Here is a 21123-nt window from a genome sequence, read left to right as displayed (position 1 = left end):
TTTTTAATGTTTATTTATTTTGAGAGGGCGAGAGAGAGAGGGGGAGTGTGTGTGGCACAATATATATGTGCCACAAGTGGGGAAGGGGCAGAAAGAGAAAGAGAGAATCCCAAGCAGGCAGCACAGAGCTCAGGACATGGGGTTCAAACTCTTGAACCATGAGATCATGACCTGAGCCGAAATTAAGAATTATATGCTTGGGGCGCCTGGGTGGCTCAGTTGGTTAAGCATCTGACCAGCTCAGGTCATGATCTCACGGTCTGTGGGTTTGAACACGCGTTGGGCTCTGTGTAAACAGCTCAGATCCTGGAGCCTGCTTCAGATTCTGTGTCTCCCTCCCTCTCTGCCTATCCCCTGCTCACACTCTGTCTCTCTCTCTCTCTCTCTCTCTCTCTCTCTCTCTCTCTCTGTCTCTCTGTCTCTGTCTCTCTCTCAAAAATAAATAAGCACTTAAAAAAAAAAAAAACCGAATTGGATGCTTAACTGACTGAGCTACCCAGGTGCCCCAATAAAGTATTTTTAGTAAAGGTGTATATATTGTTTTTTCAGACATAATGGTATTGCATACTTAATAGTATAGCGTAAACATAACTTTTACATGTACTGGGAAACCAAAAATGCATTTGGCTAGTGTTAGTGTTCTATTCACTTTATTGTGGTGGTCTGGAACCATACCCACAATATCTCAGAGGTATGCCTATAATAAGTTTTCTTTTTCTCCATGTCCTTGCCAACACTTGTTATCTCTTATCTTTAAATTTATTTCCCTTTGTCCTCTCTTCTAGATCCCTTCCCAATCAGAATCAAAACAAATTCTTTTCCCTTTCTTGTGAAGAGAAATTGAGATATCTCAAGCTTCTCCAAACCCTGCTCAGGGTGACACCACCACTTCAAGGTCTTGGACTAAGTTCTTGGACCAAGGTTCTTTCTCCTAGACTCCATTTAGAAGGAGAAGGAAGTAAAGAGTAGGTTTGGTTTTATTTTGCTGATTATATACACATGCCCTCCACAATATTCCAGGTGGTGGACCTATTACTTCAGTTTTATTTCCTCCAGTGATAGACTGCCCACTATCTCCCAAAGCATAGAGGGTCCATGTGCAGATAGTTCCAGTTGTCAGAACATTGTCTTGTATATTGACCTGACATTTTCCTCATTGCAAGACTGTCCAGCTTTTATGATTTCATATATAAAAAGGGATTATATATGTGACAGTTGTTGAAGGATTTAAAGACAAGGGTCACATTAACTATGAATTTTCTATTCCACACAACATCATTTATTTCTATGATTTCTTGAATGTCAAGACCTCCAGATTCTTTATCATGAAGAACTGTCTCCTTAGGTATATTCTAGTTTGTCAGGCTTCAACTGAGGGTATGGCAGCCAGATCTGAATGATACATCTCACATGAAGCTTACCAATACATATGACCTTATATGCTTGATACAATTTAAAATTTTACATTATTTCATTTCCTTGTTCATTGCATTATGTTTTCATTACAATGTGGAGGCATGGTTCTTGCCCTTTTGTTCACCTTTTTATCATAGGTGTCTGGCAAATAGTAGATGCTCAACAAATGTATTGACTGAATGAATGAATGAATGAATGAGCTATCCTTTCTCCAGCATTTCTCACAGATGCCTTATAGCCATTCATGTATTTCATCTGTGAATTCTCTTGGTGTCTTCAAATGCTCTTTATCAGAAACCTAAACACAAAAAGCATTTTAAAGGCATTCAACCCAGCTTGAATTTCACCTTTCTTGTATCAGTAGTTATTGGTATATGATAGAACTAGAAATTGATGGATCAATATCTGTCTATATTTTCTTTCTCCAGTCATTTATCTTTGTCACTCTTGCCTTACAGAAAAGTCAGAAGCAAGATAGAAATTGAGCAATGCTCTTTCTTCCCATCATCTCTCATTTTTAAACCATCCTTTCTGTGGTTTGTGGAAGACTTAAAAGTGTACTCAAACTCGATTATGGATGCTGTGCCATGGGGCTGCGGAGTGGATTCTATACTGAATGACCTAAACCTGCATCACTGATCAATTTGTGTTTTTGGATACACCCTGAATTCTGTTGTATCTTGAACCTTTCTCTTTATTGTGTGATTTAGGCATAATTAGAAATTCTTGAAAAAAGCAATTAGAAATTCTTGAGAAAAGGCAGGAGGCTTTTTGTCCTTTTCACTATTCTATTCAAATTTGGTGTTTGCCTTATCAATAGATATTGAAAATCCAGGAGAACTTGCATGACTCTGAGCAGTGTTCTTAGCCTGAAACCTTCGGAAGCATCCTCATTTCCAGGAAGTTGATTTGACTCTGCCTGCATGACAAGAGCCAGGAAGGGGAAGATGAGGTCATGGAGGGAAAAGCATTCCAAGACTAGAGGTGTGGGTGAAATTAGCTATTGGATTTCCATATAATCGTATTACATATCATTATGTAGATGATAAAAATTAAGAACTCATCTTCTAACGATTTGGAATAGTGTCCACAATGCATTATTTGCCTAAGAAAGAAAGTTAGAGCATAATGCAAATGATAAGATGCATTAAAAAATCACGTGACAAAAATCTGTGTGTGCACATTTATGTTTTTGTTACACATGGGAATAGGAAAGATACTCACCACGCTATTAGTATCCATTAGTCTAGGAGAATGAAAAAAAAAAGCAAAAGTGGGTTCGATGGTTACAGTTTTTTCTTATGTATGTTTGTATTATTTACTTGGTTGTTATAAAAATGTTAGGATGTTCCTTTGGAAAGAGGAATTTTGTAAAAGATTAAAGGGACAACAAATCTAAACCCCAATAACTCTCCAAAAGAAAAACCAGGACAAGGTTGTAGAAAAGTAGAACTTCTAGGCATGTTCTCCTTCTTTTCATAGTTCTTCCTGTGAGGATGTGGCTTTTAAGGGGCAGGGAAAGAGATTAGACTTTTCTGACTTGTCCTTGAACCTTGAATATTGCTATATTTCACACATGATTCTAGATGGCTCGTGTGGTCAGAAAGGTCTCCTGAGTGCTGAAAACACATTAACTGTCTTCTCTGCTCTGTGTTGTTCATGTTTCTCAAAGGAGGCCATCCTGAAAACAATGTTGTGTGTTGTGGGGTAGAAGGAATGCCCACCCAGTTGTGAGAACAGGCAATATTAATGACATTAAACAAACACTTGATAATTTCTTGCCTAGGCTGAGCCATTTATATGATAATAGGTTTGCTATTGGGAATTTTTATTCTTTCGGATAAATCTAGAGTCTGACACCTAAACTCTCCCCAAAATAACAGCTCATGTTTACATGTGGTCTTCAAATAAAAAGCAACCTAGAATGTAGGAGTTGGAATAGTGGCTGTGGAGACAGACTGTGTGAATTTGAAACCAGGGTCTCTTACCAAAGTAGGTGTGTGACCTTGGGCAACATCCTGTGCACCTCAGTTTTTCCATCTGTCTAATAGAGTTATTAGATGACCAATGCACCACATGTAAAGTGCACCAATGCAATTCTTCTCAGCCTGCCTTTTAATTTAGCCACTGCTGAGGCAAACAGGTCCATGTGGGCTGAGGCCAGCTTTGCAGAAATGCAATGTGAAACTCACACATATCCCTTTAGGTTCCCGGGCTTCACTGCCACAGTGGTGTGAGAAGCATGCAGGAAAGTGACTGGTACTCACACGTCTGCAACCCAGACCTGTGGGGTCACCCTTGAACAATTGGGGGATCATCGTTCTGAGTATTTCCTTAGGGCTCTGTAGGGAAAAATGTGTGGTTTTCTAGAAAACTAGCCCCTGAATTGTCTAGATACTAGAGGATACCCTTCCAGATTATCTGATTCTCTATGAAGTATTTTACAATACCCTAAATTATAAGTGACTCACAGCAATGCAAAATTATTCTTGTCTATAGACATATTATGTCCTGTTCATAAGACTTTCTTTCCTGCTGTGGCAAAAGCAAGCTTGCCTCCATTTGTACATTCATTTCAATATTCCTCATCTGTGAATATGTCTGTTCTTTGGATTCTTTTGTAAAGTGATTAAAATATCTGTCTAGTTCCCTCATGGATTATGAGGTAAATATTTAACATGTGTCCATTTTTCTATCTGTATGAGAATCATGGTTTACTCAACTTGAAAAATTATCTTTTAACAGTTTCTTTTAATGTCCCAAGGGACTAAATACCAATAGCCTTTGTGTGTAACACAATTTTGTATTGTTTTTCCCTCCCTGAACCCATTACATTGCCTCTTATCCCTTTCTCCTGGCACTTTAATGTCACATTCCCAAGTAAACTACCTGTAGGTAAGCTTTTATTTTGGTTTCTGCCTTGAGGGGGTAAGGAATGGATTGGGACAGGGGCTTAAGATGTAGAAGTTATTCTATAAATGTTTGTTATTATTTGGATAAATTGGTAAAGTTAATTGGAATCTTGAAACTAACAATGTAAGCTGTGTGTGGAGGATGGTAGCGTGACAAAATAGAAGGAGCTTGGGTCTCCAACAGTCATAGAACCACTATATTATCTCTAGTGCTTACATGAAAAAGAAGCAAATGTCTGTCTTGTGAAGTATGCCACCACACGTACATGTTGAGTTTCCTGTCACTCAGGACTGAACCTCATCCTAACTGATGCATTCCCTTTTCCTTCAAGCAGTCCTTGATACCAAAAGACATAGGCATCTAAGTGAAAGGTGGAGCTGACATGAGGAGGCCACTCATGAGTGATTAAGTTCTGGTTGCCATAGATCTGACTAAAACCAATTCAGAACACCACAGTGGGCTAGAATTCTGCAGAAACTGTCTTGGTTAAGAGTGATTTGAATGGATTCAAGAGGAGTAGGTAGGATTTAAAGTAGCAAAAAGGATTGTGTAGGAAGTTCAAGATAGAAAGTGGCCTGAGGAATTACATGAAGGTGGCAAAGAGTACAAAGCAGGCCGTGGAGGGTGAGAGGGAAAAGACCATGTTAAAGAGGGCAGCAGAACATGGAGGAATGTGTGAAGAGTTCTCAGAGGGCCCCTTCTCCCCCTGCCCACCTCAAGAACAGCTGCAGGAGCCCTACAAAGTCTCACTTCTGAGAACCCCATGATTGTTCCATCAGTGTTTCTGGATACTTGTGACTCCTTGCTTTCATCAACCTCAGAGGGAGTTCTTATGTGCGTACAATGAAATGAAATAGGAAAATGACCTGTCAGAATGTCTGTTAACAACCTCTTTCCTCCTTCCTTTCTCTGATGACACCCCTCTCTGCACAAAATTCAGTCCTCAGCAATTTGTAACACAGTTTCAATACCTGATTCCTAATGGTGATAATTAAGCCATTTAGCTTGTCTACAGACACCAACTGGCATATTAAGTCTTTTGTTCCTATACTAAAAAAAGGTAATGATCCTTTTATATCAAACACTCATTAAAATAACAGTTCCCAAGCCTGGTGCTAATTGTGTCTCTTGTTACACAGTTAAAGATCACACCGACTCTGGATCACACCAAGTGATTATTTTTATTCATTAATAGCCAGCACATAGGAAGAAATGGATCTTACCTAGTCATTATGGAAGGGGGCTTTTTGATATCTTCAATGGGCACATCATCAGTAAGAGTCATGACAGCTCAGATTCTGTGTAATTATTGGAGTTTATGTTCTCTAACAGTATTTGACTATGTTGTTGAGGAAGTTTATTGCAAGGAGTTAAGAAAAGGAAAGGTATAACCCTATAGCCCAAGTCTTTAAAAGAGAGACACCTATGGACTCCATCCAGAAAGTTCAGCTAGATGATTGAAAGAAGCATCTGAACAGTGTGGTTTTCAGACATCATTACAAATTAATCACTTGTGTGTGTGTGTGTGTGTGTGTGTGTGTGTGTGTGTAAAATAGCTTCTATAGAAGTCTTCTAGAGTCTAGGGGTACCTGGGTGGGTCGGTCGGTTAAGTGTCCAACTTCAGCTCAGGTCATGATCTCACGGTTTGTTAGTTCAAAACCTGCATCGGGGTCTGTGCTGATAGCTCAGAGCCTGGAGCCTGTTTTGGATTCTGTGTCTCCCTCTCTCTCTCTCTCTGCCCTCCCCTGCTTGCACTCTGTCTCTGTCTCTCAAAAATAAACATGAAAAAAAAAAGTCTTCCAGGGTCTAGGCAATGCAGGGTCTAGTTTTCTACAAAACCACACATTTTTCCCTACAGAGCCCTAAGGAAGTACTCAGAACAATGATCTCCCAATTGTTCAAGGGTGACCCCACAGGTCTGGGTTGCAGACGTGTGAGTACCAGTCACTTTCCTGCATGCTTCTCACACCACTGTGGCAGTGAAGCCCGGGAACCTAAAGGGATATGTGTGAGTTTCACGTTGCATTTCTGCAAAGCTGGCCTCAGCCCACATGGACCTGTTTGCCTCAGCAGTGGCTTAACTAGAGGATTTGCATTGGTGTCCTTTCCATGGGAAAAAAGGCTCAGAAGGCTGAACTTAGTTGCCCAAAGTTACACAGCTAATTCGGTAGAACATTCTGGTTCAAATTCATGCAGTCTGTCTCCATAGACATCTTTCCAACTCTCAAATTCTAGGTTGCTTTTTATTGAAAAACACGTGTAAACATGAGCCATTGCTTAAGGGAGAGTTTAGGTGTCAGACTCTGGATTTATCTGAAAGAATAAAAATCTCCAATAGCAAACCTATTATAATATCAGTGGTTCAGCCTGGGGAAGAAATTAAGAGTTTGTTTAATGTCATTAGTATTGCCTAATCTCAGAACCCTGCAGGCTTCCCCATCCAGCCCTCCTCCCCCAGTACACACACACACTTGTCCTTTACTGAAAGAGTTTTGTAATATTTTTTTCTCAATTCTTCAAAGCCAGAATGAATTATAGAAGTGAGTATGGAGTCCTTTGGAGAAGTGGGAAAATTGCCTTCCACAAAATCGCTCTAGGAACTTGTAAGTCATGGTGTAAAGGAAATGTGAAAGCAACTTGGCCCCCACTGTCACCAGCTGTACAAATTATCAGTTTGTGGTTTGTGTGAAGTGGAGCTGGGATAGAGAATGTGGGTGCTTAAACAACCATTGGACACTTAATCACAGTTCACTGGGGACTTACAGGCTAGTCTAGGGGACACATTTAAGTTTGATTATTTATTTCTGTGGTGTACCTTTGAGGCACATTATATATACATAAGTTTCTTTACTTGTGACTTCCCTTTTTTTCTGGCCATATTTCTGTGTCTAAAAATCCTTTTCATCCCCTGGTGGAAAATCCTCATGTGGTTTCCCTCAGCCAGGTTACTTTGACAATGAAAAATCAAGCAATGTTTGTGAGCCCTTCTCTCTCCTGCTTTGGTATAAGTAAATACTAGTGACTGTAGAATTTGTCTGGAAAAAGAAAAATGCCACCCTGGAGTGTTGTGGCAGGAAGAGTTTGCAGAATTTAGTGATGTTCTCTGTTTTTCTCATCTCTTATATGAGCTCTGTGACCTTGGACAGGTTGCTGAGACTGGCATCTCTGCTGATTACAAAGGTTAAACAGAGTTGATAATCCCCACCTCTCTCAAAAGGGCTGGAGGAGGGCAGTGTGAGACAGTTGCATTGAAAATAGCCTTGTAAACTATTAACTGCTGGACCACCCAAGATTCAGCAGATGCTAACATTTTTCTCTCTGACCTTCAATACAAGAAAAAGCCAAGGGTGTGAATACCTGTAATAACTCAGTCAAGGCCACAGTGCAGGGGCATAGGGGCTAATGTCATTCAAATGTATGTTGACATTATCCATGGCTAAGCCTAGAGAAACATTGTCTTGTTGCTTGTCTTTGGAAATAGCACCTGATAATAAAGTTGTATGGTCATTTGCCGTGTTCCACGCAAGGGTTTTCCATACATTCCTCTTATATTATGTCTGACTCTCAGCATAAACAAAAGACGGGGTGGTGGGTAGAATGTGTAATAATCAGGAAGCACATCACAGTGAAGGACACCATAGCACTTCTCTGTACTTGTTTATTCAGCTAACATTTGCAGAGTTCCTACTGTGTGCAGACAGTATACTGAGTAAACATATATCTTGGTGTTTGTTACTGAGACTGAGGCATGACCACATATGGCAATGCAAAAAGAGGCAGCTGTGAGGCTAAATGGTAGGTAAATCCTGGAACTAGCATATGCTTCCTACCCTAGGCTGGGGGACCCTGGCCTTAGCTCTGCAAATCAAAATCCAGGCCAAGAGCTTGGAGCTGCTTAAAGATCACTCCTCAGAGGTCACTAAAAGCTGCTAAGTGAATGTTCCCACTTTCCATCTGTCCCTCTAATCACAATCTCTGTGCTTCTTTTAGTCACAGCAAGCTCCCACATGAAGGGTGTGGGAGAAGACAGGACCCCCCCCAACCCCAGCTTTTTGTTAATATGATTCTCCAAAGGCTCCTCTCCAAACTCTGGAGGAAACTGGAGCTGCTGGCTTGGGCTCAAGCTCGCAACAGCAGCAACTCAAAGATGTCATGTGGTCTGCACTAATTAGACCTGCCATAGCCATTACCAAAGAGAGCCAGAGCATTTAGGCAATTAGTGATGATTTGGCTAGTGTCCACAATTGCCAGATGGCCTCTGCAAGTCCCCCACGTTTTCAGAGAAATTACACATGGAGGCAAAGCTGGTGTCCTGTAAAGACATGGACAGAGTGAACATTCTAGACATGCAGTAGGAAGAAAAGATAATACTAATCATCCCAATCATAAACATAGGTGCTATTCATTGAACACCAGTGGTGTGCCAGCCTTGAGGCTAAATATTCCATGTGCTTATCAATTCAATCCTCACATCATCCCTATGGAGAAGGTGATGATCCTCATTTTAGTTGAGAGAAAATGAAGGCTTTGAGAGTTTGTCCAAGGTCACACAACAAGAATATTTAAAGCTGGGATTCAAACTCATTTCTTTCTGGCTGCAAAACATATTCTGGAATCACATAGACCATGTTGTGATAGGTTGGCAAGAAGATCTCCTTGAAATATATCAGTGCCCCAGCCTAGATTATGTCTCTCTTGTACATGCTCTTTCAGCACATATTAAGCCTTTTATTTATAGCTATAACTATCATATGCTAAATGCCTATGTGCCCTATTAGAGTAAGTGCAATGAAGGCAGGACTTTGTTGTTTTCTTTATCACATTATCTGCAAATATTTGCATTGTTCCTGGTATATAAAAAGTGGTCAACAGCCACTTGTTTATGAATTAATGAAAGCAGACAATCAGGCAAGAAAAAGAGGGCAAAAGAAATAAGACATGACTCATGAGAATATAAACAGATTGTTAGGTTTCATTTATATATTACAAATATATAACAGTGGTGTGCTAGTAAACCAGCTCTCTGGGGGGAGACAGTACCCAATTTGTAGTGTCTTACAGGTGTACCTACTTCCACTCTGACCATTGTCAATCTACAAACATGATATCACTGAATGCAGAGTTGGGAAGTGATACACAGTTTTGTCTCTTGCCAGATTCAGCAGGACTTTCCCAAAATGTTTGAAGTCTGGGAAAGTCATTCTCCTCCCTGACTTTCATTCTTCCCATCTGCAGAATGAAGAGTTTGGGTTAGTGGTTTCCCCATTCTCTCTATCAGCCCTGAAATTCTATTAGCCTACATAGGAAGTCTTTCATTATTTTGTCCTCGTATTATGGTGATGGATGTCAGGAGGAGAAAATATGGAGGACTAAACCCCAAGAAAGATAGAGTAAGGTCTCAAGCCAACAGGTGGTTATGGCACATTGGCTTCATGTTTGCCTTTTTAAAAGAAATAACTCCCAGCACTTTTAAAAAAGGGAAACTTTTTACATCCATTTGAAGGAATAAATCCATTTTATTCCCAAGTAAAATACAGCTACCTGTCACTAATTTCAAAAGTCAAGCATTAGTGGATTTTGGAAAGCTAGTACTTAGTATTGGGGTACAGCTGAAGATAAACTACCCTGTAATGTGTTGGAGAGGTGTAGAGAGACTTACAGGTTCTGTATTTGAGAAAGACAAATTGATACAATGAGAGCATGGTGATAACTCTATTTTATGCCCTTCTGCTTACTTGACCATCTCCTCCCTTCTTTCACCATTTACTTTATAGTATGCAGGCTCTCCATCCAAGGTAAATGTAAGATGTCACAGAATATCCTAGGGAGAATAGGAAACTGTTATTGTGACTGTAATCTGTGAGAGCTGTATTTCTGCCTCTGTAATATTTTCAATGGATGGTCACTTGGCCTTAACATCTCAGTTTCACAGGGCTGCTAAGTCACAATTCTGAGTGTTTATCTTGTAAAAAAATGAAAACCATAGATTTCTATCAACAGAAAATCCTTTCAAGGTAAGTCACTGTGATTTGGACAGTTCTGCACAGAAAACATTTCAAGAGGTTTAGAGATTGAGGGACAGAGAATGAGCTGTACATGTTTGCCATTTTCTGGGACTCAATGGTAAATGGATCATTTAAAGTGCTGGCAGTCACCTTTACAGTCAGGCTTATTAGATAGTTTGCATTGAAGTTTCACTCTACTCCTTAGTCAATATGTATAAAGCCCTTATTTCAAATTCAGATGTAGAAAGCATTTGTTCAACCACCAGTATTTGTCAAGAATGTTGGAGGGGTGTGGTGGGGAGAGGGAATAAATGAATAAAACCAGTTTTTAATATGGTACCAGAGGATGGAAGTATGAATGAGTAGTTAAGGAGGAGTGTGATATGAATACAAACAGAAATATGTAGGAAAAACACAAGACTTTGGGTCATGTGCTGAGGAGAGAAGGCTCTGGAGTCAGATCAAATTTATTTATTAACGTTGTGACATTAAAGAAATTACTTAAACCTGAAAGTTTCGGTTTTTCTATATATATAAGGGGTAATAATAATAATCACGCTTATCTATCAAGTCGTTTTGCAGATTAGATGAGATAATGCATGTGAAGAACTCACCATAGTCTCTGACATGTAGTGAACACTCAATAAATACCAGCTATGATTAGTTCTTTTCTTTGGAATTAGTATTTTGGGTGAGATTAATGGGGGAGGGTGGTTTATGGGTAGGAGTGGGGATAGGGTAAGGCATTATAGGCAGACCACGCTGTATTTGGGTAATATTTACTACATTGATCCAACAAATACTGGATGGAGTTTGAAAAGGAGGACTAGAACAAGCTTGGAAAAGACTGATAAACCTAGTAATGAAGGTGATCTCACCCTGAAGACCAAGGGACCCACTGTAATTTTTAAGGCAGTGATCAAATCTGTGTATAGAGTTTGCTGAGGTGATACAGTTTGCTCAGAGGGGAAGACTTTCAAGGCAGGATGACCTAGTAGAGGACTTTTGTCTAGAGATGCATATTAGGAAACCAGTGGTGTTGAACCATAGTTGACACCATGTGAGTGGGGAAAGGACTCCCACAGATATATGTAGAATGAGGAGATCAATGGTGACGGCTTAGGGAATCCCGCATTTCATGGATGGCAGAGAAACAAGCACTGACACTAAGGAAAGAGATAGTATGGAAGCTGACAGAGCTAAAAGCAGAGATTGGCTTCATGAAGGCAGAAAAAGGACGTCTCTGGGAGGAGAAGGTGGGATAGCAATGTCACGCACCACTGAGATCCCAAGAAGGTTGAGGCTTGAAAAGAGCCAAGAGTTGAAGCAATTAGTGCTTCATTGATGGTCTAATTAGAATGGTTTGAGCAAACTGCTAGATTAGAGTTGAGAAAAGGGGTGAGGAAATGGAGTCATGAGTGTGTACAACTCTTCAAGAAATTGAGAGGTAAGGGATAAAGAGACAAAGGTCATAACCTCAGGTTTGGGGCGGGGGAATGTGAAAGTTAAATAGTTTATGAACATTGAGATCCCCCCAATACTTTTAAAGTGAATGGATTTGGTTGAGACAGAGGAATTGAAATGAATGAGAAAGAGAATAGTTACCTGTATAACCTAGAGAAGAGTAGATTAAACACGGCAAGTGGATATTGAACGATCCCTGCATCCCAGGTATAAATCCTGCTTGGTCGTGGTGAATAATTTTTTTAATGTATTATTAGATCCAGTTGGCTAATATCTTGTTGAGGATTTTTGCATCCATGTTCACCAGGGAATTGGTCTATAGTTCTCCTTTTTAGTGTGGTCTCTGTCTGGTTTTGGAATCAAGGTAATGTTGGCTTCATAGAAAGAGTTTGGAAGTTTTCCTTCCATTTCTATTTTTTGGAACAGTTTCAAGAGAATAGGTGTTAACTCTTCCTTAAATGTTTGGTAGAATTCCCTTGGAAAGCCATCTGGCCCTGGACTCTTGTTTTTTGGCAGATTTGTTATTACTAATTCGATTTCCTTACTGGTTATGGGTATGTTCAAATTTTCTATTTCTTCCTGTTTCAGTTTTGGTAGTGTATATGTTTCTAGGAATTTGTCCATTTCTTCCAGATTACCCTTTTTATTGGCATATAATTGCTCATAATATTCTCTTATTATTGCTTTTATTTTTGTTGTGTTGGTTGTGATCTCTTTTCTTTCATTCTTAATTTTATTTATTTGGGTCCTTTCCTTTTTCTTTTTGATCAAACTGGCTAATAGTTTATCAATTTTGTTAATTCTTTCAAATAACCAGCTACTGGTTTCATTGATCTGTTCTACTGTTTGTTTTTTTTTTTTTTTTTTCGGTTTTGATTGTATTAATTTCTGCTCTGATCTTTATTATTTCCTGTCTTCTGCTTGTTTGGGGTTTATTGGCTGTTCTTTTTCCAGCTCCTTAAGGCATAAGGTTAGGCTGTGTATCTGAGACCTTTCTTCCTTCCTTAGGAAGGCCTGGATTACTATATACTTTCCTCTTATGACCACCTTTGCTGCATCCCAGAGGTTTTGGTTTGTGGTGTTATCATTTTTGTTGACTTCCCTATACTTCTTAATTTCCTCTTTAACTGCTTGGTTAGCCCATTCATTCTTTAGTAGGATGTTCTTCAGTCTCCAAGTATTTGTTACCTTTCCAAATTTTTTCTTGTGGTTGATTTTGAGTTTCATAGTGTTGTGGTCTGAAAATATGCATGATATGATCTTGATCTTTTTGTACTTACTTAGGGCTGATTTGTTTCCCAGTATATGGTCTATTCTGGAGAACATTCCATGTGTACTGGAGAAGAATGTATGTTCTGCTGCTTTAGGATGAAATGTTCTGAATATATCTGTTAAGTCCATCTGGTCCAGTGTGTCATTCAAAGCCATTGTTTCCTCATTGGTTTTTTGATTAGATGATCTGTCCATTGCTGTGAGTGGGCTGTTGATCTCCTACTATTATGGTACTACTATCAATGAGTTTCTTTATGTTTGTGATTAATTGATTTATATATTTGGGTGCTTTCACATTTGGTGCATAAATGTTTACAATTGTTAGGTCTTTGTAGATAGACCCCTTAATTATGATATAATGCCCTTATGCATCTCTTGATACAGTCTTATATGACTTTACTCATATGATGACTTTAAGAGACAAAACAGATGAACATAACAGAAGGGAAACAAAAGTAATGTAAAAACAGGGAGGGGGACAAAACAGGAGAGACTCATAAATATGAAGAACAAACTGAGGGTTACTGGAGGGGTTATGGGAGGGGGGAATGAGCTAAATGGGTAAGGGGCACTAAGGAATCTACTCCTGAAATCAGTGTTGCACTATATGCTAACTAATTTGGATGTAAATTAAACACACACACACACACACACACACACACACACACACACACACAGCAAGTGGAGAAGTTGGTCTTTGATGGGAGAGAAAACCCTATTCCCCTGAGTCAGAAGGGAGTAAGTAACCATGCATGGAAGGATTGCTAAAATTGGAGGTGGTGGCACACTGGCCTGTATTTTTTTTTCTCCTGTGGAACAAGTAGAGCTATTGTGTGAATGGAAGGAGGTAGAGGTGGAACCTTGATGCTTGATTGAATTGGAAAACTTTGGAGAAGGCCTCATGGGCAATGAGAAAGAATGTGAAGAAAGGCCAAGGAGAAGCTGTGAAAGTATGACTCAGAAAACATGATGTAGCCAAAAGGGCATAATTGTAGTTTTCTCTAACCCTTAGGAGGAATCCTGGGAGCAGTTGTGGAGAAAGCATATATGTGGGATTGATCCAGGGTTGGGGATTGGCAGGAAGTATACAGCAGAAAGGCTATAGGATAAAGGAATAAGGAAACTCCAAAGGGAAGGAATAAGGGCTAGGAGGGACTGAGAGGCTGGTATACTCACTTAGTAGGGGATAGAAATGTGAGACTATGCCCCTTGCCATCTTCCCATAATTCTGTCAGAACAACACCATACCATCTGTATCTGTCTCTCTTTGCTCATAAGTAAGTGAGCAAAGCAACCAATGCTGAATAATAGTACTCCAGACCATTCTATGCCAATGGAGGTAACAATATGTATTCATTGGATAGTTCCTATGGCAGCAACTGGAACAAGTAGAGCTTTGTAGGGTGACATAGTTTCTATGAGAATGAGACAATCCCTGCATCCAGTAATCTTAGAATTGGATTTCTATTAGCTTGGGAGGGATCATATCTTTATTTTCCTCTTCACTTCTTCCCCACATTAGAAGGATATCCAGAAATTTATGTAAGCAAAATGTTCCAGTTAGTTATCTTAAGCATGGTCAAAGGAGGAATTTAGAAAATTAACTTGGAAGGTTCCAGTAACACTAATTTACTCATGCGTATCTTATAAATGATCTCAGAAATTCCCATCTAGTAAGTTCTAGGCATTATCCTCTTGCTCTTCAAAGTCGGATATGCTTGGGTGAAGTTATATCTTCATGTCTTAGTGTGAATGAGTTCACCAGATAACTATCGCAAACTGAGGGGTATAGAGTTTAAATTCTTTGACTACCTCTTATTAAAGAAATATAATTGGGGCATTGGGTGTCTCAGTTGATTAAGCATCCAACTCTTGATTTTGACTCAGGTCATGATCTCACGGTTTGTGAGACTGAGCCCCATGTTGGACTCCATCTTCACAGTGTGGAGTCTGCTTGGGATTCTCTCTCTACCCCCCTCATCCTCCCCCACTCATGTGCATGCTCTCTCTCTTTAAATATAAATAAACATTTTCAAAAAAAAATATAACTGCATTTGATAGGAAGACTTGAGAATAATGTTACTAACAAAATGTTCAAGTGATGTTGAACTTGCCCTTTTTGGCAAGAGAGGGAGGAGAAGTACTTTAAACTGACTATCTAAAGGGATAAAAGTCTTACTAAAATTTAAATCTTTACATGCTGTGTTTCTATCTTTAAAATTGACTATTAAAATATTGTTGTGTAATCTCCAAAGAGTGTAACGTTTTACCACCAGGCTTTGCAAAGCTTAAAAAAAAATGCTATTGGAAGATCCATTTGTTCATATGAACTATGAAATATCATTGTTTTAGAAACTAAAATTTGCTCTCTTAGGCTATAAATGAACTCAAAGCCTGTGGCGAATAACCCACCACTTTGAGAATAAACTCAACAAAGTATATTGATTGATACATCACTCTGTGTATCTGTTATGCTTTGCTTTAAGGTAGCATTCTCTTTCACTCTTCTTGGGAGTGGAAAGTTGTGGGGTATAAAAATGCATTGTTGCCCACAGAGAGTAGGTGATGAGCACTGAGATGAGAGTGACAACTTCCTTCTATATATTGCCTTAGATCTGGTAAGGGAAGCAAATATTTGGGGGAGAATACTGAATTGTCATGTATATTTGAACATACTCTTCTGCCCTAAAAAATTATTGATGGCTTCGTGTTATTCTTTTTGTAAAGTTTAAATACCTCACCATGATCAGAAAAGCTGTTCATTATCTGGCCCATGCATATCTCTACAAACTTCCTTGTTTACAGTGTTCTAATCATGCTTGCTCTCTTTCAGCCCCTCATATAGCCCACACACTTACTTACCTCAGGATATTTGAACATGCTATTTCCCCTATTTCTGTCTTGGTTTTCATTTCTCTTCCTTAGTTTTTAGCTTAGATGCTGCCACTCCAGAGCTGTGTTCTCTGGCCTGACTACCTAAAATAGGTTCAGCTGTGTTATTCTTATCTTATGTAAAACCTTGCTTGACATCCCTATGACATTATTACAAACAGAGATTACCTGGTTTCTTCATTTACCCAGATCAGGCTACATGAACAATGTATGTATCCACCTTATGCTCATTGAAGTCACAGACCCAGATGGGAGCAATGTTTACATGATAGTAGGAATCTTACATTTTTTTCTCCCTTTCATTATTGTTACCCCATCGCAGAGCATGGCACACTGGAGGCATTCAACAAATATGTGGTAAATGAATAAAGTAATAATAATAGCATTAACCTTTTGTTGAATTATTTCTAGGACCTGAACAACTTGTTAGGCACAATAAATGTAGTCATGTCCATCAACACCACTTCTATCAACACCTCAGAAAAGGTCATTTTTATTTCTACTATATAGATTAATAGGAAGATTAACTAATTTACCCAACGACTTTTAAGTGGCCAAGCTATAGTTTAAATTCTGACTGTTATGACACAAATTTGTGCTCTCTGTCATGACATTTATTTCTCTTGCCATTTGTTAAGAGTAGCAGATTGGGGGTCCAAATTCAAATTGTCCAAAATTCCTTTTAAACACATGATAGTTGGCTAAGTTTTCAAATCCCTGCAATTAATTCTCTAAACTCCCCAAATTTTCACCTCATTTTGGTGGCACGGAGCTGGTCTCAGTACTGAGCTTAATTATATGGAAAGTTTCCTGAGGCATCTCTTCCCCTCTGATTCAAATCTCATCTCTCTGTGGCCTCCATTAAAGAGGTGCTAAGATGCAAACAATCGCTGTGAAGTATATATTTTAATAGGTATTCCAAATGCATGGAAGATGTGCAGAATTCTGGGAAAACAGAATCTCAACTTCTGCAAATCTAGTCAAAATGGTATTTAATAAGCCTAGATTTTTATTCCTCCCCAAGAACTCTAAGTCCCTGGAGCTCTTTTAATCTTGGCTCATTAAAAGTTAATATAATTTTGGATTGGTGCTATTCATTTTGTGTCTGGACACCTCATTTACCCAGCTCAGGCTGGGTTTCTGGGAACCAAGCCTACATAGAAAGTGTTTGTATCCACCTTACCTTCATTCAAGTTGCAGACCCAGATGGGAGTAATCAATAGCCAATCGTTGATAAATGGTAATCGTTACAAAGAATACAGATTTAAATGTCAGCAACAGAATGAATGCCAGCTATTTGTTGTTGGGTAATTCGGTAATGTCAGGAGGTAACAAAGAGAGATTGCTATGCTGCAGTCATTACCCAGCCCAGAGGAGGAGTGTTAAACATTAATACTTGGGCTCTGAAAGTATCAGAAACCTGATGTCCAGGCCAGCTTTGTAAGGGGCAGGAGGAGTTTAATAAGCCCAAATTTTTCAATCATGTGCAATGGACTACTGATGTCCAGAATCTCCATCTTCTGAATTAGACCCATTCTCTTTGATTCCTATATTACTACATTTATAGAATTATGATCTGGAGAGTAAGGGGATGGATTGGGATTGGGGAAGAAATGAAGCAGGCAAAGCAGTAGTTTTAGATTGAAGAGTGATCTCTTCATACTGTAGACGGCTTCCTTGAGTGGTTGCACCATTTCCTTGAGGACACAGTTATTTGATTTGGTCATTCGTTTTTCTCATTCAGTTATTTATGCACACTTCCAAACAATCCAAAGACATGCTACCATATGCAGACACTTGCTATAATAGGAATCCAAAAAAGTAAAAAAAGGCTAAAGTATGGATCTTTGCAGTGGTTATATTCTATGTAGGTGAAAAATAGGTATCAGCATAACAGTTATTAAAATACAATGTGGTAACTTCTATGGTAGGGGTTCATGGAGTTATCAGAAAATAAATCTGAGAGTACATTAGGTGAATGATGAGGGGGTGGAAGAAAGTGTCATTATGAAGAGATTTTTGATACTGATCTTGAATGATGAATCCTTCATCATTCACCAGGTGGGGAAGGTAGACAGAGCAGTTTGGGAAGAGAGAACTACAGTGTCTGGGTAAGAGCAAGTGTTTGCTTGAAAAATAGTAGTGTGTGAGTTGATATAGTGGGAATTGAAATTGTGATAAGCAAGGAAATAGTACCATGCAGAGAAGTGTTGTTTTTGATCTTGTACCCTGTGGTTCTTGCAGGTTTTAAAGAAATAGAGTCATCTGTATGTTTCAGTGTTTTCTATAGTGCATTCTCTGAAAGTGTATGGTAAATAATGGTAGAATGGAAATATTTAAGTCTTTGAAGTTAGGATTTTCAAAACAGTCCATGTAAGAGCTGTTGAGGGATGGAGAGGCAGGGACAGTATTGGTGTCATTCACTGCAATGGAGAACATGGGAAGAACAGGAGTAACAATGTGAATAAGGAGCTTAGGGAAAGAACATGTTGAGTGTGAAAACACAATAGTAATTTATGGTGAGGTGGAAGGCTTGGAGGTATGGGGTTAGAGCTTAGTAGACATGTCAGGGAGGAAGATAGGGGTTTGAAAAGTACATGATGGGTATTCTGATAATTGATAAAATTATGGGGATGGGGAATCATGAGTAGGTGAGAAGAAATGTAAGGATGAAAGCATGGTGAATGTTGGCATCTACAGGGATGAGTGGAGGAGAAGCCAGTAAAAGAGACTGGATAAAAATTGTAATAAAGGTCAGAGGGAAACTCTGAGGGAAACCCAAGGAAAGGCTTGTGTGCTACAACTATGTTAACAAACATCCTAGTGAAAAAGAACCTAAGTTGGTCCTTTTAATGAATATAATTTATTAACTCTTTGTGTTTGCCAATTTGTATTAATAGTTTCAAATTTTAGTAGAACATCTACTTTATTTTAATAGGAGATAATGAAACCTAATTATGGTGAAGCTAGTAATTATTTCAGAAGAATGTGGAGGCATATTGGTAAACCAAGTTGGAAAAACCTACATCATCATCTGAGAGCCTTCTTTGCTCCTCACGTAATGAAAAGATCTCATTATCACACTTATTAAGGTGATGTGTTTTAATAACAAAACTTCTTAATTAATAGTTCCTACACTATATTTTATAATTAAGCTTAGGCTAAAACCAGAGAGAACACTTGTCTCAGTTTTATTGGTGGCCTCTTGGCACTGACTCAGATATGTTTGTTGAATTGTGTTTATACATATTTCATGGTTGGATAGGGATGCTGGCTAAGCAGTGTCTCATCTCTCAGTGTGTTAATTCATTCAGCAAGTATTTACTGAGACTCTAGGAATTGCTTTAGACTCTGGGAACAAAGCAGTAAAAAAATGGTCAACATCTCCTCTCTACTCTCATAGGGTTATGTTTGGATGATGGCAGAGGGGAGAAATGATCAATCAATCAATCGGATTGAGATACTGATAATTGCTTTGAAAAACCAAAGGAAAATAAGGGATAGAGATGACAGAGAGTCTCGCCTTTAAGAACAATGCCTCTGGGTCTCACAGCCTGTCTACTGTGTCAGTGGAGATCCAGCCAGTGGGAGTTCCCTGTGAATAACCTATGGGGGTGAGCACTCACTCTCAGCAGAAACTTCTTTCATTCATGCTGTCTTCTCTGTTGCTCTCCCATGTTGACTCTCATGGTCAGCGGCTGGTAAATCCCAGAAACTCACAAAGATCCTGCTGTGTCTCCTCAGGTTCATTCATCTACAGAGCAATTCTTCCTATGCTCTGCTGCTAGATGGCTTTTTATCTTTAAACACTCAAGAGAGTGAACATCTCCCCATGGGCTTACAGTGTCTCTCTGTTGTATTTCCTCGGCTAGCCAGCTTTTTGATTTGGAGTATTTATGTTTTAATTTAACTAATTTGAAAGAACAACTGTAACAATAATACATAACACTGGGGAAACATTAAAGCAATAGTATTGAGAAATATATATATATTTCCTTTTTACACACTTTCACCTAGTTTCTCCTGTTTTCTCCCTGGTCCCTAGAAGGAATTGCCTTTAACAGTTTCTTTTGTATTTTTCTACTATATAGGAGTAAGAGGTAGGGGCCCCATCGCAGGCCTACACTATTGAAATATCTTATCAATCTTTTTATAGTAGGACACAGGCTTTACTAAGGTTTGGTCTCAACTGCTTCAGGGTTTTGGGTATGTCAGTAGGGAATCAGGCTTAGAAGAACAAACTCTCAACTAAGAAGGACACCACAAAACAGCAATGCAATGTGAAATAACAGACTTTTGTAAGAAACCCAAGACTTTTATTTTTCAGTTGTTTAAATTTATTTTGAGACAGAGAGAGTACAAGTGGGGGAGGGGCAGAGAGTGAGAGAGAGGGAAAGAGAGAATCCCAGGCAGCCACTAAACTGTCACTGCAGAGCCCAATGCCACACTTAATCTCCCATGAACTGTGAGATCATGACCTGAGCCAAAATCAAGAGTCAGATGCTTAACTGACTGAGCCATTTAGGCATCCCAGAAAACCAAGACTTTAAAGAGAAGGGACTGGCAAGAATGTATAACCTCATAGAGGCAAAGTTGATTCTGAACTGGTCCAATTCTAGAACAAACTGTGACATGGATAGTTCGCTTTGTGCTTTTCAGTGATCTCCATCCCTTACTCACCAGTTGTCATCTCCTGACTTGAAATGACTACCCATACTCTTGATTTCCCCTATTAGGAGTGAACTCTGGCTCTCCAGATTTTGTCATGTTGAATCCCAGGCCACTGAGGTATCTAATTTGCTTTAAATAGGCCTACTTTGCATATTTCAGTTAGTTTCTTCTTTTTCAAAATAAATTTTTATAAAGAAAACTTGATACAATCATGCAAAGAAAACCAACACACATTTTCATAAGTAAGAATACAACTATAAAATTATATGCAATTAAAAACAAATAATAATATTAAATTGAAACTGGATTCTATTGTCTCCCAAACTTCTGAGACTGAAGCCCACTTTGTATTTGTGTATGAGGTGAGAGAGGTAATTCTCCTGGAGGTATTTAGAAGAATGAAAGGGGAGTTAAAACAAATTAAAAAAAAATACCATTCTCAATAAGAAATGCATCACCCAGACCCTTCAAGGATTTATAGGATGTACTG

The sequence above is a fragment of the Panthera onca genome, chromosome A2 (assembly GCF_046562875.1).
Source record: "Panthera onca isolate mPanOnc1 chromosome A2, mPanOnc1 haplotype 2, whole genome shotgun sequence".
Classification (NCBI taxonomy): Eukaryota; Metazoa; Chordata; class Mammalia; order Carnivora; family Felidae; genus Panthera; species Panthera onca.
The sequence above is the reverse complement of the archived record's forward strand: the minus strand, read 5'-3'. Positions refer to the sequence as shown.